Here is a 13,560-nt window from a genome sequence, read left to right on the forward strand (position 1 = left end):
ATGAATAGGATAAATAGACAAAGTCTTTTTCCTGGGGTCGGGAAGTCCAGAACTAGACGGCATAGGTTTAGATTGAGAGGGGAAAGATATAAAAGAGACCTAAGGGGCAACTTTTTCACACAGAGGGTAGTACGTGTATGGAATGAGCTGCCAGAAGAAATGATGGAGGCTGGTACAATTGCAAATTTAAAACGCATTTGGATGATGATATGAATAGGAAGGGTTTGGAGGGATATGGACTGGGTGCTGGCAGGTGGGACTAGATTGGGTTGGGATATCTGGTCGGCATTGATGGGTTGGACCGAAGGGTCTGTTTCCATGCTGTACATCTCAATGACTCTATGACTCTACATACCAGACAAAGGACTAGAACAGGTATGATAGGCAGAATGACCTGCTTGTACACTACATGATCCAATGATTTCAAAGCCAAGCATCCTGAGTCTTTAAAACTAATTTATCTGGCCATGCAGTTACACAGTCAGCCAATTCCCAGGAGCATTACCTTGGATCATATTCTTCAATCACTTATAATGCCTCACTGACTCATGGTGACTGAAAACTTAAATTCCATTTTTATTAAATTGGATTTTCCCGGAGATTTTAACAGGTCTTTTGGTAATTTATTTGACAATCCCATTGGCTTCTTCTCAAAAAAAAAACACAAATCGTTAACAAATAAATACACACAGACCTGTTCTGCCCAAGTATGATTTGTTTCTAAATCTCTGCTGAAGATTTTAAACACAATTAATCTGCCATAAACCACAGTGTATATGCTGCACCTTCAAGCAAATGGTTTCTATCCGGGAACAGTTTATAAAAATGTCAGTCCTGGTCTTCTGCAAAGCTTGGAAAGGTGGTGGTGTAGCTGTAATGTCACTGGATTGGTAATCTCAAACCCCAGGCTAATATTCTGGGGTATGGATTGATTCAAATCCCACCACAGCAAAAGGTGTAATTTAAATTTAGTAAAAATCTGGAATTTTAAAACAAGCTAACCTAATGACAATTATGTGACCACTACTGTTTGCTGTAAAAACCCATTTGGTTCATTTTGGAAAAGAAATCTGCTATCCTTACCTGGTCTGGCCTACATGTGAATCCAGACCCACAACAGTGTGGTTGGCTCTCAGCTGCCTTCTGGGTAATTAGGGATGGATAATAAATGCTAGCCAGCTATCAATGCACATATCCTGTGATGTATTCTAAAAACTCATTAGCGTTAAATTACACAGCTTGAACTTTATCACACCTGATACTGATCCACATTTTTGGTTGGATATTCCAAACTTGGCTTCTACAGAAGTGCAGAGCATACAGTCCACAACGCAATGCTGGAGCATCAGGGAGTGGGGAATGGATGGTAGTGAGGGTGATGGAACAAGACATGACCCTTTTTACAGCTCCGGCTACCAAATGTAAGATCAAATATCAAGTGGAAGCATTCTTAATGGGCGAGTGGGTGGCTGGTTGAAGTAGTAGGGGGACAGTTGGCTGAGATGATATTAGGTGGAAGGTGGAAAGTATCAGCAGTTCAAGAAGCCATCTCACCTCCACTTTCTCAAGGACAATTAGGGACAGACAGTAAATGCTGGCCCAGCCAGTAATGTCCACGACCCACAGGGGAATTAAAAAAGATGAATTGGGTCCTAGTCAGTTTAGGGTGGAAGGAAAAGTCAAAAAAGGTGGTGCTGGAAAAGCCCAGCAGGTCAGGCAGCATCCAAGGAGCAGGAGAGTCAACAGGTTGTGGGTTGATATGGTGGTGTTGTGGTAATGTCGCTAGACTAGTGGGGAAACCTGGGTTCAACAAAAATCTGCAACAGATAGGTTCCCTTGCATCAACTGCCATAAACAATGCAACTGTTGTGGCCTGGATAGAATGGATTCTAACTCTAACCCTAACCCAGTTCCGAAGAAGGCTCACTGGACCCAAAATGTTAGCTCTGCTTTCTCTCCACAGATGCTATCAGACCTGCTGAGTTTAACCAGCTGATTTTGTTTCACGTTTTCAGCATCTGCAGCTCTCTATTTTATTATAGGAGAAGGGGATAGTTATGTGAAATAGTTATATTGTTGCCTCAGAGCTTCCTCAGAACATCTATTATCTAGGGCTATGTGGTATTTGTTTAAATTCAAAGTTTTAGATGGTTTGGCTGCAGTCACATGCAAAAACAACTTGGATATGCAGGCAAGAGTTGGGTGAATGGGACAACCAATACCAAGAGTTTGATAAACTCACTTGTGAAAGGTGCTATCTCTCCCTCTCAAACCCCTTACACCTTGATATGACAGACTCAAACTGTGTACCAGCATCACCCCAACAAGCTCATGTGAGCGGTCTTCTGAAGATCAGATAGCAGGACAAAATACCAGGTGCTCACCTGAACTGACATATCAGCCATCCACACTGAGTTGAGATAAACACAACTAAATTGAGCTGGCCAGACTGCCTGATTCTCGCTTACTAAAGTCAAAAATCACACAACACCAGGTTATACTAGAAACACTAGCTTTCTGAGCGCTGCTCCTTCATCAGGTGGTTGTGAAGAATAAGATTTTAAGATACAAAATTTATAGCAAAAGTTTACAGTGTGATGTCACTGTAATTTTTTGCTATAAATTCTGTGCCTTACAATCTTACGCTCCACAACCACCTGATGAAGGAGCAGCGCTCAGAAAGCTAGTGCTTCCAATTAAACCTGTTAGACTATAAACTTGTGTTGTGTGATTTTTAACTTTGTACACCCCAGTCCAACACCGGCATCTTCAAATCATGCTTACTAAGAGCCAATCAGTATAGAGAATGAAGGGGGATGCTCATGGTGGTCAAAGGAAGCACCAAAAGGACACTCTGCACATTTTACTTCAAAGTTTTCATATAGTCATGAGTCCTGGGACCCATATAATCAATCAGGGCCTGGCTTTGCCACTAGCTGCATTGGTTTGGATTCAACCTCCACTTGTATTCTGTTTCAAAATTCCAGCTGTCAAAGGACTGAACCTGATCTTCATACACTTATATTTATGCAAAGTTACATTTCACAAGAAGACACCTCCTAACCCAACCACAATAGTTTTCATATATGGCTATTTCTAGATATTTCCTAATCAACCTGTTCAGAGATGTTATGACACACCTCTAAAGCAGATAAACTTGAACCTGGGCTTTCTGGCTCAGAGGTTAGGACACTACCATTGCATGTCAATTAATGTCCACCACCTCTTTATATGATTAAAGCACAATTAACAATCTGCATTCCATGATTTGTTATCATGAGATCATTACTGCACATTAATTGGGAAATTGTTTACAGGAATCATTATAGGAATATATAGTTAATCTACACAAAGCACTACATTAGTCCCACAATCTATGGTAATTGAGAAGGTGGGGCTCTTGTGGTGCAGTGCTAATGTCCCTAACTCTTCACTGGAATGCTGGGGTTCAAGTCTCACTCAACCCAGAGATGTGTCCAAACAACTTGATTGAAAATACAAACTTCAACAGGGGGGGGAGGGAGGGGGGGGGGGCCTTGTGGTGCAATGGTAATGTCCCTGCCTCTCAGCCAGGAGGCCCAGTGTCTAGTCTGACTTGTTCCAGAAGTGTTTCCAAACCAGTTAAATGGACAATAGCCATGGTTATTCATCTGCAAGGGGGTGTCTTGTTCCCCCTAACCTTTACTTTCGACATTCTGCTTACCACTTGTTCTCTCTCACTGCCCCATGTTCTTTCCCAAAACCTCAGGAAAAATGTTGACTATCTCAAAGTCTTTCAATCCTTAGAACCAGGCACCACAAATATTGAACAGACACAAAGAAATCCAGTTGGCATGTCTGGAGAAATTCCTTTGTGAAGAAAGTGCTTTGAATGTGGAACTTCGTACTGAGGGGAGATGCTGAGACAATTAATATCAATCCGTTGAAGGGAAGCTGGGTGAACCCATGACTGAGAAATGAATCAAAAGAAATGTTGATGGGATGATTTGAAGAGGGCTAGGAGGAAGTGAACATGCATCAAAAACAAAGTGAAGATTTAAATAAGGATTTAGTTCTTTCAGGAGTCATTTGATCCTCATGCAGTCCAAGTGACTGATATACCGAACCATATTATATTATAACAGTCTTCCTGTACCTTATAAAAATCATAAGATTTTAAACTCAGTGTCAACTAAGCTCCTTGTTTCCCTTCCAGCTCTTTACCAGTGTTAGTAAACACAGCATAATGGGTGATTGCCTTAGTTTATCAGGAGGGTAAGAGTGGTTAAAATGGGGAGAGGTATTGTCTTCATACAATTGAGTGACTTGCTTGAGCCATTTGACCATATTGGTAATGGTCTGGAGTCACAGACCATTAAGAAAGGCAGATTTCCTACTGAAAACAACTCAGTGAATCAGAAGGATTTCACTGATAATTTTCAGTGGTTACATTGGGTGAGTTTCTTTTTTACCAAATTCTATTTCACCATCAAAGTGAGGTTCAAACCATGTGCAGCCCAATGACACTAACCCTCTATGGAGCAGGGTTCAATTGTTCCATGAGAATGTCAGTTGAACATAGCGAAGAATCAAACTGATTTCCGTTCTGTGAATTTGAATTGAAATAATGAATTAAGGATCAATTAGAGAAGCATTGCATCACCGATACCTTACACTGGTCATCAAGTTGAGAAACTATTGCAGCATCAAACATAGGAAGGTATGGCAGTACGGTCAGGTCAAAGTTCACCTCGTCCCTCTATTACTATTAACAAAATCACCAAGTGCAAATTGGCAATTTACTTTTAAATGGACAGTTGAACACATTAAGGGCTCAACTTTTGATATTGATGTTTAGGTTTTCTTTTACTTTAGACTTTAGACTTTATTTTATCCTACTTCCATGTGAGAAACCAAATCACAGGGACAGAACAGTTTGAGCCCCAATAGATCCCAAATCCAGGGCAGATCCTCGTCCCAAATAAACCATACAGCACAGAAGGAGGCCTTTTAGCTCTTTGTTCCTATGTCAGCTTTGAAAGATTTATCCAGTAAGTTTCACTCCCTCTGCTCTTTCCTTTGATCCTTGCTTTTTTTTTCAATAATTTATCCATTTGTTCTTTGAAAGTAATTATTGAATCTGCCTCCACCTCCCTTTCAGGCAGCACAGTGCAATACCGCACTGTGAAAAAAGAAAAATTCCCTTCATCTTCTCTGTCGTTCTTTTGGCAATTATGACGATTCTGTGTCCTCTGGTTACTGACCCTCCTGCAGTGAAAACAGTCTGCTGTTGTTGAGAAATTGCAGAGAGCCGGTCTCCTGGCAACAGCCACCCTGTGCCAACACGTGGGCAGAAGTGACAACGTTCCTGGTGCCTCACACACAGTCTTTGTGTTCTCCTGCAAAAAGAGCGAGCTGCCCTCTCAGGTCCAGTGAAAAGATCCAAAGTGGAACTACTTTGAAGGAGAGTGGGAGAGTCTTCTTCAGTGCCCCAGTAAAAGATCTGTCCCTCAATCATTATGGCTGGGACAGATTAACTGGTTGTTGTTACACTGCTGTTTCTCGGAGCTGCCTATGTGCAAAGTTTGCTGCTGTTTTTTCCTAAGCTGGAAAACGCTTTGAGACTAGGGTCGTGGAAGGCGCTATATGCACAAACAAACCTTTCTTTAATTATTGATCTTCTGATAATCACAAAGTCTTGAGCTTAAACCCAGAGAGGAAGGAACTGAAGTCTAGACTATGGGCCTGATGTTTCAGTTCCTGCCTGAAGATGCAACTGTTTAAGTGATAACAGAATGGACTCACATTTAATAAAAACACTGATGGAGCTGGAGTGGGGTAGAGATGGAGAAGGGGGCAGGGATAATAGGAAGCTGAACAAAAGCTGTCTTATTCATATTGCGTTGTTAAGACAACATGAGTCAGTGGTCCGACTTATACGATAAAGATTGAAACCACATTTTCGTTGTTGCTTGTCCTCTCTTCTCTGGAACATCCCAACTGAGAGAAGTGAACAGTGCAATGTGGGGAGTTCCCTACTTTACAGAGACCACTGTCACAACAGTCAGTATCGGTGGTGGCTGAACAACGAGAAAGGAGGACACCCACTGTAGGCACCGTTTTGACCACATCCCCATCTCCCTCATTCTCACATCAACAAAAACATTGCCCATTTTCTCCAACAGCCACTTCCACGCAACTTTTGCCAGAAATTGAAGCAGGAAATCAGAAGTGAGAGATAATAAGTATTATCTCTATAAAGCCCTATAGTGCAACCGCTCACTCAAACCTAACATCACGTTTTGACTCTGGGAAAATCCTGAATTGTCATGGTCCCATTGGTGTTTAACCTCTATTTATTTCTCCAGTGACAGACCTGTAATGTGGTTTTCTCAGTTCAGCACTGAGATAATGCAGACCTCTATTAATCTAGCTCTCTGTATAAACCCCAGTATCGGGGCAATGGTTTTGTTAATACACTGAGACAGAATGACCTTCTCACGAGCATTGGTTTGAATTGACTTGCTCCAACATTAGTGTAATACTCCTGAGCTGTAATTAAATCTTAATCTCCTGCCATCCCGAAGTTCATTGTCTTACGTACGAGGGCACCTACCAGGGACAAAAGCTGATGGTCTACAAGCAGCTATCCAGGAGAACAGCAGTCTAATCTTAGTCAGGTATTGTTTTGACTGGCAGGCCACTTCCTGTTTCAATAAAACAAGTGCACTCGTACACCTATACAGACCACTCAAACGCACAAAGTCACAGACACGCACACACACACACTCACTTAGATAAACATGCAAACTCACACACACACACAAACACTCACTAGCAATGCAGAGCACACAATAGCTGAAAAGGGAGAAAAAAATCTTTCACACTGAACACTTCTGAAGCACCAGTGCGTTGGAATGGAAGAAGACGGCATATGATCTAAGAGGAGGGAGTCTGCCACCCACGGGGGAGGGGGGGGGCGTTCAGAGAATGGTCACTTTCACTGCATTTCACACACAATACCCTAAATAAATAAGCTCGTCACAGAAGCTGTCTTCCATTACATTTAACACTTCCTTTTGTGATTAAAGAGATTGTCTGCTGATTCCCGCAGGAGACAGCGACACACACTTAACTTTTCAACCAATGGTTGCAGATGCTAATCAATATTTTATCTTTTTTTTTAAAAAGCATGTAAATTTAATTCAGGAAAGGAAGAATTATTGATTTGGTGATAACAGACAAAGATATTTATCCGACTCCCGAAATCCAATTGTTTCAATACCTAGTTCATTTGAATGAATTTGAACCTGGGGTCAATGCGAGCAGCTGTGAAAGGAAATGATGCACCTTGTACCATAACCGAACACAGACTGTACCTCCCACCTACAAACCCCGACAACAACCACCTTTTCCTACAACAAAACTGTGGAATTTTTATTTTTGTCTTTCCTCGCCACTCCTTGGAGTGGTGGTTTGGACAGTCACTGACAGGAACAAAAAAGAGAGAGCAGCCATTCACCCTCTCTAGCCTGTAACACACAAACGCAAGGCCATTCAGCCCCTTTGTATCAGTTTTAATAACCCTTTGTGTTTGTTACATATGAACAGAAGTAGACTATTCAGCCCCTCAAGTCTGTTGCATCAGTCAATTATTCATAGTTGACTTATATTTTCGACTCAAACTTGCCTGGCACGGTTCTGTAATCCTGAATGTCTGAAGCTAACAAACACACAGCAACGTCGCTTTTGGAAATAATCGATTAACCTCATCCTAACTGCTTTCGGAAGCAGACTTCTAGGTTGTTCAGATTTTTGTGTGAAGCGCATTCACCTCCATCTGAGTGGTCGAACTCGAATGTGAAGGTTTTGTTCCTCGGTCCCCACCGCCCAGTGTGTAGGGGATATGCCCGGTGTTCGATGCCTCCAACAAAACCAACATCAAGCCCCCAGTCAGTGAGGGCTACTCTGATGTTCTGCCTCAGGGATAATATTGGAGCAATGCTCACCACTTCAAAGAATGGGAATTTTATTTCTTTACCACATTTTAAAAATAAAATTATTTCAAAAATGCTTAATCTTTTACAGAAAAATATTTCGCCTCAACCCCTTGCCTAGAGAGGCCTTTTAAAGAAATACACGCCAACAAAAATTGTTTGCTGATGTTATAGTGGGAATGGGGACAGTCAGACTTTCCCGGTTAAGCGAATGACAAAAGCAAAAACCTTTATGTGCTGGCAGCTGAACCTGATGGGCCGATAAGAGGGGAAAAGGGGCAAAAATCATGAACTGATGAAAGTTTGCATTGGTATAGCGACATCCTCTATCACAGAGAACTTGTTATAAAATCTAGCCACGTTGCTTTTTAAAAAAAAATCATTCATGGGTATTGATGGCAAAGCCAGCATTTAATGCCAAAGGGCAGTTAAAGGTCACATTGCTGTGGGTCTGGAGTCACATGTAGGTTATCAGTGAACCAGACGGTTTTTTACAACAACAGTTTCATGGTAATTATTAGAGGTTTATTGAATTCAAATTCCACCATCTGCCACGTCAGGATTTAAACTTTGGCACCCAGAACATTAAGAATCTTTAGGAATAAAACCATTAGGTCATTGTCATCCTCAGACTGGATGGTGGTAGAGAGCATACACCAGTCTAGTGACCTTCTATGGTCACTATGAAGCACATTGGAACATCTCACTACGTTAAAAGGTGCCAATTAAACGTAGGTCAAGTTCTACAGATTTCAGGATAGGAAAAAGCTGAAGGATTTCACTTTTTAGAAGTTTTATGGAAAAATAGCATAGGGCAGGATTGTTTGTTGGGGGGGGGGGGGTGCTGATGTCTTAGGTGACAACTTACTTGCCTCTCCTTCCACCCTCACCCCCCACAGAACCGCGAAAACCCATTAAATCATCCGCTATTCCGCTCACTAGAAACTGAGCCGAGAGCTTTATCGAGTTTCTCAGTAAACCACAGGCCTCGCCAGAATGTGTTTCTGAAGAAGGGTCAGTGGACCTGAAATGTTCACTGTTTTTCTCTCTCTCCATAGATGCTGCCATACTTGCTGAAGTTTCTCCAGAAATTTCTAATTTTGTTTCAGATTTCCAGCATCCATAGGTCTTTAGTTGTATTTTACTGTATGCAATCTAAAATGAAGTTAACAAAAATCTTGTTTAAAAAAAACATCAAAACGAGTGGATGCTTCTGGGAGGGTAGGTTGAGGAGATTTTAAAAGAGAATTTTTTTTCCCCCCTTTACTGGCTGTTCAGTCGGAGTTCCTAATGATCTCCCTTCCCCGTGGTTTTGATAAGGAGACACAGATCTTAAAGTAAGCGCTCGATGCTGGCAAAATATATTTCCTGATTTGAGGGGGAGGGGAATCTGGAATCAATAATCAAGGTGTCTGGGCTACAGGTTCTCACTGGAAAGTGAACTGAAAGAATGAAGTAGGAATGTTGTGTAGACTGTATTCCATTAATCGATTTATTTTCATTCACATAGAATGGAGCCGGATGATTCTATCAGAGGGTTATATTCCCCCCACTCTCTTCCCCCCCTCCCTACCATCATCCTCTGTCAAGTGCAGTTCTTTTCGTGATGAAAGACAAGGTGAAATAATAGCTCGGCTTGTTTCCATGCCAACCAGACAAGATTGCTCGGTGCAGTGAGAAGGAGCTGGGGCTAGGAGAGAACTGCTAATTCTTCCTTTTATCAGCAATTCGAGATAGGGCAGCAAGCGTCAATTACTACTGGGGATTTAGGAAAGAAAATACGTTAGCAAGTTGACAGAAAGCTTCTCTCGAAAACATAAAACAAAGGATTACACGTAGCATTTGAGAAGAATTTATTTTTAAAAAAACACCCGTCTTTCAGTTACGATCGAATCTGGTGGGGTTAAATATTTACTCGTATTTCTTATCGCAAATGGATGTTTAGGAAACAAAATAATTTAAAATATATATTTTTAAAAACTTCTCAAAAGATCTCTCAACCTAAGGAATTATTGTGCGGTTTTTGTTAATATTTCAACGCCGTTTTATAGGGGATTGATCAAATGACTAGGTGTTGTTTGTCTGTCTGTCTGCATAATCACTCAATGTTCCACACACGATTAACCTATTATTGTCAAAAAAAGCCTAATTTCATCCGGTTTTTAATGATTGACTTGGTTAATGAGGGAGGAGGGAGAGGACAGTGTCAGTGATCTACCTTAACATCAATCAGAAATTACGTCCATCATATTAATCTCAGGGTTAATGGGGTAATTGATGACACCTTCCACCGGCTAGCCCCAACAATAAATACCCACGATCATCACTTCAGACCTTGTTAAGAGTCAGACTGAGCAGAGGGAGCGGGGCAGAGGAATCTCACTGCGGCATCACAATTGCAGACAGCCGTTCCCTCAGTTCATGTATCTTTTGTCTACATAGACCTGTCAAATCTTGTACCACACACGGTCCCCTCAACACACACACCCCAGTAGTGGCCTCTCAACCCCGAATGGATTCATCAATGAAGCAGATCAATTAGCTCTGAGCAGAAATAAGTAACAGTCTGTCTGTCTGTCTGCACCCCCACCCCGGCACTGCCTCCGCTGTATCCAGCACTAACTGGGGGGGGGGGAAGTGAAATGAGCAGCGTCATACAATTTTTTTTAAGAACTTAAACCAGACATCACCTTAAACACAAGGAAGACGGAAAAGTATCAAGTGACTTTTTTAAAAAAAGGTTTGTCAACCGAGGATTGTTCCAGTCAATCTGGGGCTGGCTGGAGAAAGGTCAGACAGTAACGAATGTGTGAATGTTATCCCTGGGCTGCCCTGTAAAAACCCAACTCCCCGAGGGAGCCCCGGCTTCTCGCTCTGAATGGGGCGGGGGGAGGCTCATTACGTTTCATTTATTCTGCTTCCTGGGATCAGCCATGTGTGCAAAGGTTGGTGTAGGCTTGATGTGCGAGAGCAGGAGTTTTACTGCAGAGATCAGTCTCAATAAGGTAGCGCTTGTTTCTGCTCCGCTCCCCCCTCCCTCCCCGAAACAGGCACTAATTGATGTGTCTGGACCAGTCTAGACTATCGGTGATTGACCCAACCAGCAATTATGCTATTCATTTCACTGCACTCTACCGCCAGGGTAACCTGCCTGTCTTGCACAATAATACCACCTTTCTCATTGATTTCAAACCACCTCTGGCTAACATTGAGACATCCTGCATTCCAACATTGAACTCCACAGCCCTGCTCATTTCCCTATCCAATTATCCTTATTTCATCACTGAAGCTCAGCTCAACGTTCATCTGCAGTGACATGGTTTCCCTGTCTGCCTTCCCTCGCCGCGGTTCTCTCAAATACTATGTAGTTTGAAAGATGATTTTTGACACTCCCCACCGCCTCTTTTCTCTATCCGCTCCTTATCTCTAAAACCTCTTCCAGCCTTTTTTAAAAAAAATATAAAGCTTTCTCGAACATCTTCAACACACTCTCATTCTGACTGAGACTCTGACTGGAGTCCCCTCCTCAAAACCTCTGCTAACACCCTCCTTTTTTAAAAAAAAACCCCTGCACCCAGCCACAAACTTGGTCACCGGTCCTGAAGCATCCTTAATAAAAACTGAAAGAATTGCGAATGCTGTGTAAATCGGAAACAAGAACAAGGTACTGGAAAATGCTCAGCAGACCCCACAGGGGACACTCGGCCGAAGCGTTAACTCGGATCCATCTCCATAGATGCTGCCAGATCTGCTGGGCTTTTCCAGCAATTTCTGCTTATATTTCCTCATGTGACAAATGTCAAGTTTGTGTTTTGACCAAATCGGGGGGAAGGGGAAGAAACACACTGCCCGAGTACGTTAAAAAAAAGTGCTTCGTTAAAGCCAGCTGTTGTTGCTATCCTCAAACCTGTCCACAGCCCAAGCCCCGAGTGACCGGTGTCCTTCCCTGGATGGTGCCTGATGCAGTGGGAAAGCCTGGGGAGCTGAGAGCAGTCACAGGGTTATCATGAGCGTGAGAACTCTTACCTGAAACCATCCTTGCAGGAAACCCCTGTCTCCCTCCACAAACACCACCCCCCCTCCCCCAAGTTGGGGTTGTGTTTCCATCACCCCTCCCTCCCCCTCAGACAGGTCCCCGGGGTTTTGGAAACTCACTGAGTCTCCAGTGCGACAAAACTCTATAGGCACGGGCTCTCTCAGCCTCAGTGCGACATTAACTTGTGATCTCTTCCACCATTCAACTACAACACTGCAAGAATAACATCAAACCCCACACATTGAGTCGTTTCAAACTGTTAAATCATTTTATTTTTATTTGTTGTTAATAAAGAGGCCCTTGAAACTGTTACACAAGAGGGAGAGAGAGAGATAGCCGAGAGGGAAGCGAAGACAATTCCAACCATCTTATCAAAGACTTCACGGTGTATATATGAGAGATATCATCAAATATTAACAAATATCATGTAGTTAATCCTCTTTCAAATCTTGGCATGCCTTTGTTTCATTTCAAATAGAATTTTCAAATCAGCTGACGCCTCTAAATGTCACCTGACATTGTTCTGTCTCTCCTCCCCATCACCAAAACTCTCTCATTCCAAATGTCCTCCTATTTTTAAGATGTCAACGCACAGCACACAGCTCCCAAGAGCCTAACCCGTGGATTAAGGAGATACACATCACAAGTTAGGGTCTCAGGGACTGAGAGGAGTGCAACTTGTTACAGAAAAGAAATGAGGTACAGAAAATATCCAGAACAGTGAGAATAAGGCGTAAGGATTCTATCCTGCTGAAAAGATTCCTTCTTCCAATTCGTTTCACTCCGACATCACAATCTCACAACCCTCTCTCAGCTCACCAGCTTTGCTCCTACATTTAATCAGTTAGTTTTGTAGGAGAAAGGAATTCTTAAACCAGGCGAACAATCACTACTTGTTCCAGAGACGGAAAATGAGGAAGGTTAGGAAGAGGACAATAATCTTGTCCAGGCTTTCTTCATTTGCATCAACCTGCTATTGATAGGACAGCAATCAGGGACAAGATCCCCCCCCTGCTGCAGGGCTTCCTCCTGCTCACCTGGAATAAGGAAATGAGTGGGGCCGGGTGAGGACAGAGCCTGCCATCCAACCAAAATCAACGCTAAGCCCAGACACTGGGGTTAAAGAGCAAAATGACCAGGTGCAGGAGGGTATTTCTGGGAGGGGGAAAGAACGTGTTAGCAAAACAAATCACAGCAGAACTCACCCTTTCACACTGAGCACCCTCAGGTTGTAAAACCAACCCCAGGAAGGAGGACGGGGGCAAGGGAAGAGCCTCGGAACGTGAAGCTCGGCTCATTACAAGAGAGAGAACAATGTGCAAACCAAAAAGGAAGATAACCATTGAGAAAAGCAGTTAGGACTGCCGCTGACTCTCGAGTCGCTTTCAGCTTATCCACAAAGTCAGCGCCGAGACAAGAGGCAGCCCCTCGCTCGCTCAGACACACAGATGGTTTTTAATTCTCCCCCCCCCCAACTTCCCCGAGAAACATTCTCAACAGCTCGCTAGCTTCGAGTCTGATTGCTCCACAAACCCGCACCACCCCCCC

At 42.8% G+C, this 13,560-nt stretch overlaps 1 long non-coding RNA gene across 1 annotated transcript in view; it reads right to left on the reverse strand.

The window, feature by feature from the left end:
• The window catches only part of LOC140494236 (uncharacterized), a 71,274-nt gene that overhangs the window by 43,041 nt on the left and 14,673 nt on the right, over positions 1-13,560 (reverse strand). The gene's annotated exons all lie outside the window — the stretch shown is intronic.

Source organism: Chiloscyllium punctatum, chromosome 23, assembly GCF_047496795.1.
Source record: "Chiloscyllium punctatum isolate Juve2018m chromosome 23, sChiPun1.3, whole genome shotgun sequence".
NCBI lineage: Eukaryota > Metazoa > Chordata > Chondrichthyes > Orectolobiformes > Hemiscylliidae > Chiloscyllium > Chiloscyllium punctatum.